This window comes from Myotis lucifugus, unplaced genomic scaffold (assembly GCF_000147115.1).
Source record: "Myotis lucifugus unplaced genomic scaffold, Myoluc2.0 scaffold_10, whole genome shotgun sequence".
In the NCBI taxonomy this organism is placed as follows: Eukaryota; Metazoa; Chordata; class Mammalia; order Chiroptera; family Vespertilionidae; genus Myotis; species Myotis lucifugus.
The window spans coordinates 2958025-2962774 of record NW_005871058.1 but is presented as its reverse complement, the minus strand read 5'-3'; the positions used below and the strand labels follow the sequence as shown (position 1 = coordinate 2962774).

At 46.1% G+C, this 4750-nt stretch overlaps 1 protein-coding gene across 1 annotated transcript in view; it reads left to right on the top strand.

Moving 5' to 3' along the window:
• Positions 1-4156: 4156 nt before the first annotated feature.
• SLC17A8 (solute carrier family 17 member 8) overlaps positions 4157-4750 on the top strand; it is a 33385-nt gene continuing 32791 nt past the window's right edge. Inside the window, exon 1 of the mRNA XM_006084095.3 lies at positions 4157-4251. The gene's annotated coding sequence lies outside the window, so the exon portion shown is untranslated. The remainder of the gene's footprint in view (positions 4252-4750) is intronic.

The window sequence follows — 4750 nt, the reverse complement described above, 5'->3', positions numbered from 1 at the left end:
CAGAGAGAAAGCTGCCCTCAGTCCAACTGATGCCGGATAATCCCGCTTCTCCCGTTTGTGTCTGGTCCCTAGAGACTCGCCCGGATCTGGAGCCCAGAGTCTGAGACTCACTCCCGACCGAAAACGACAACCGCGCCCTCAGCCACCAGCCCGCTTTCTCACGCACCTCGGTACCTTTGTATTTTCCACACTGCGCCTCCTCTGAGCCTCGGTTTGCTGTTCTCTTTCCTTCTAGTTGTAGAATTTCCACTCAGCCAGCCTTCCTGTGGTTCTGGATGATGTCCGCTCCGTCTTTTAGTTGTATTTTTGAAGTGGTTGTTCGAGGCAGCAAACTCCGGTGTTTACCTATGCCGCCATCTTGGTTTCTCCCAAGCCTTCCTGTTCAAGCATCTTGTGTGATTTCTGTCTCCTGACTTCACTCTCTGATATATTCCCTGAATCTGCTAAGTCATTTTATTTTATTTTTAAATATATTTCTATTGATTCAGAGAGGAAGGGAGAGGGAGAGATGGAAACATCAATGATGAGAATCATTGTTCAGCTGCCTCCTGCACACCCCATGCTGGGGATGGAGCCCGAACCCGGGCATGTGCCCTGACAGAATCGAACCGTGACCTTCTGGTTCATAGTTGGATGCTCAGCCACTGAGCCATGCCAGACAGGCTGCTAAGCCATTTTAAACTAGGGCTACATGGTATGTACTTATGGTGCTAGCAAAAGCCATTTGTGAGTGATATATGCCTAGCCTATATTAAAAACTTTCCTTTCTTAAAAGAGTTCTTTTAAAATGTGCCTGAGGTGGAAATAGGTTTAGCTACTTTAATTATACCTAATTGATGCAGCTCCAATGTATATACATTTTTTTCTTTTATACTTTTTGGATATATTCCTTTGTGAGATGGCCTAGATTATTAGGAAAACCAGTGTTTGACTTTCATGTAAAAGTAAATGATGTGGGAATGCAGACTGGTGCAGCCACTGTGGAAAACAGTATGGAGTTTCTTCAAAAAATTAAAAATGGAACTCCCATTTGACCCAGTGATCCCACTTCTAGGAATATAGTGTAAGAAACCCAAAACACTCATCAGAGAGAATATATGCACCCCTGTGTTCATAGCAGCACAATTTACCATAGCTAAAATTTGGAAACAGCCTAAGTGCCCATCAACAGATAAGTGGATTAAAAAACTGTGGTACATCTACACAATGGGATACTACCCGGCAATAAAAAAGAAAGAACTCTTGCCATTTGCAACAACATGGATGGACCTGGAGAGTATTATGCTGAATGAAATAAGCCAGTCAGAGAATGATAAGCATCACATGATCTCACTCATATGTGGAATCTAATGAACCAAATAAACTGATGATCAAAAATAGACCCAGAGACATGAGCAGACTGTTGAAATTTAGAAGGAAGGCAGGGGAGGGTGGGTGGTAAGAGAGAAACCAATGAACTTCTATGAATCCTATATAATAAAAGCCTAATATGCAAATTGTCCCCTCAACTGGGAGTTATGCCGGGAGTTCGACTACTTGCTATGATGTGCACTGACCACCAGGGGGTGGTGCGGAATGTGGTGGGTGTTGGCAATGCAGTGCTGGCAGTGGGCAGCAGTGGAGACACTGCAGGCCCAGATGGACCCTGACCAGAGCAGAACTGGGGTGGGATGGTGGAGCAGGTGAGTGGGTGGTGCCAGGCCAAGGTGGGTGCGAGCCACTGATCTGATTGCAGGGCAACAAGTAGAGGTGGCAGGGGGCAGGGCCGCTGCCCAGCTCCCTCAGCACCTGGGAGGCGGTGGCGCGTTCAGCGGGGTGATAGGGCCCCGCAGGCGGTGACCAGCAGCAGCGGCGGGGTGGGGGGTGGGGGGGGGCAGGCAGTCGATGGAAGGGAGGGAGTACCCGGCTGGCAGCTGGCAGCCACTAGGGACCCTACCCATGCACGATTTTCATGCACTGGGCCTCTAGTATATCCATAATCCAAGGACACAGACAATGGGGTGGTGAGGGCCAAGGGCGTAGCGGGGTGGGAATGGGCTGGGAGAGGTTAATGGGGGGAAAAGGAGGACCTATGTAATACTTTCAACAATAAAGATTTTTTTTTAAAAAAAGAGCCCTGGCTGGGTTCTCAGTGGTTAGAGCATCTACCTACAGACCTAAGGGTCGTAGGTTCAATTCCCGGTCAAGGGCATGTACCTGGGTTGCAGGCTCAATCCCAGGCCCCTGTAGTGGCAGGTGTGGGAGGCAACCAATCGATGTATCTCTCTCACATTTGATGTTTCTCTTTCTCTCCTCCTTCCTCCTCCCTCCCTTCCACGCTTTAACAACAACAACAAAAATAAATGAGATTGAGACTTGAATGTCTAGAATTTGAACGTAGGAATCAACATTCATACAGTCTATTCCGAGTCTGTTCTTAAAGCTGCCAGTTTTGTAAATGCAGTGGTCAAACGGTACCTCGCCTAGCATTACTTAAATACATTTATTTTTCAAAAACAAATGAAAAGATAGGTTTTAGGCTTGGCGCTGTGAGATTCATGGGACTCAAATAGTAATGAGATACAGGCCTTACCCTCAAGGAATTTGCGCTGTGGTTATAAAGGTAACCGAGTAGGCAGACAGTTACAGGACAGTGTGACACATGCTGTGACGACGTAGAGCAGAGACGCCCCACCTAGACTAGGCGTTGGGAAGGCGTCTTCAGAGGAGTTGGGGCCTGAGCTCGGCCTTGTGTGGAGCCTTTTTAAAGTTGTTTTTGATGCGATCGAATGATTACCTAGGAATCACATTTTCCCAAAGTAAACTGGACATACTGGGGAGGGGGTTAGGCAGGTAACTCCCAAGGCCCTTTTAAATTCTGAGATTATATGAAAAGTACTTTAATTATGGTGGCAAGTTTGGTCAGATGATTTGATTACAAGGAAAAGTGCAATTAATGTTGGCTGCTTAAAACATTTCCTATTAAGTCAGGATGACAGCCAGGCAAGGAGCAAAATAAGTGAGTGTAGTATTATTTTAGAGCTAATAATTTATGCCTTGTTGAACATTTCAGAAACTTAAGAATCCACAATTATGGGCTCCATAAACGTACACTGAACGGACAATCAGTACGAAGTGGGGGGCGGGGGATGCCTGGCATAAGTGTATTTAGTCTATGAACTACCAGAAGATGTCACTGTCTCCTAAGTAATGGTCCATCTATTGGTCCCTTTTCAGGTACATTTTTTGAACACGGATAGGCTATGACAGATTGATGAGAGTATCTGGCTTCTAGAATTTAAATGAAGAGAAGGATAGGGCTTCATAACAAATATTTGTCGAAAGTGTGTAGGTTGGTTTCTTCTTAATTCTTTTTTTAGAAATTAATCCTCACCCGAGGATATTTTTGCATTGATTTTTAGAGAGAGTGGAAGGGATGGGGAGAGACAGAGAGAAACATTGATGTGAGAGAGAGACATAAATTGGTTGCCTCCCACATGAGCCCAACCAGGCCAGGGATCTAGCCTTCAACCGAGGTACATGCCCTTGACTGGAATTGAACCCGGGACCCTTCAGTCTGTGTGCCAACGCTCCATCCACTGAGCCAAACCGGCTAGGGCTCATCTTAATTCTTGATGCCCTGAATGTGTGCCCTGTTCACTGCTTTATGTATTGAAATTATCTGGATACTCTGCGTTCCATCTGCACTTTCAAGAAAAGTGAAGGTGATGAGAAATCTTCCAAAATATACTCTGATCTTGACTTCCTCCCACATTTAGGTTGCATTATTGTGATGCAACCTTATTGACTACATTAGCAGAAATTCAAGGATATTTTGGCCTTGGACACAACCTAAGAAAGCCTTGAATCTTTTTTTTTCAAGACACCATTTATGGTGTATAAAGGAAAATGGGAAAGTGTTTCCATGCCGTAATAATATTAGATGAAATGAACCAGTATTTCCCCCATTACAAATAGGGACTTCTGACTCAAGTTCACACAGGTGGGAAACGAAGCAGAGATGGGATATGGACCCAGGAAGTCTAGCAATAACAGAGTTGTATTCTTAACCCCTACACTAGAATTGTTGATAGTTGAAACAATATAAAGCCAGACTTTTCAGAACTGAAGCTCATGTTATTCATTTACTCATTTGGGCCTTTTCTTGAGGGCCAGGTGTGTGGCAGGCCTTCTTGAGGCGCTGGTGATAATGGTTGACTGTGATAATCCCCTGAAGAAACAATGAACGAAATGAATGAGTCCATCAGTGTGGTGAGTGCCATATATGGGTTATAGGAGCACAGGCATGTTGGTGGGAAGGCAAAACAGTGCAGCCACTTTGGAAAATAATTTGGCAGTTTCTTCAAAAATTAATGGACTTACCATATGATTCAGCAATTACACTCCTAGGTGTTTACCCAAGAGAAATGAAAAGATATGTTCACACAAAGGCTTGCACAGGAATGTTCTTAACAGTTTATTCATAACTAGAGGCCTGGTGCATGAAAATTTGTGCACTCAGGGGGTCCCTCAGCCTGGCCTGCACCCTCTCACAGTCCGGGAGCCCTCAGGGGATGCCCTACTGATGGCTTAGGCCTGCTCCCCCTAGAGTGTGGGCCTAAGCTGCAGTCCGGCCTCCCTCTGCGGGAGGTGACCAGGTGGCTGATCAGGGGATGGCCCCCCCCCCCCCCATCGCCCCTCTGCCTCTGCTGCTCGCTGCCACCCCCCACATCACCATCCCCTCCCTCTGCCCACTGGCACTCGCCTGGCA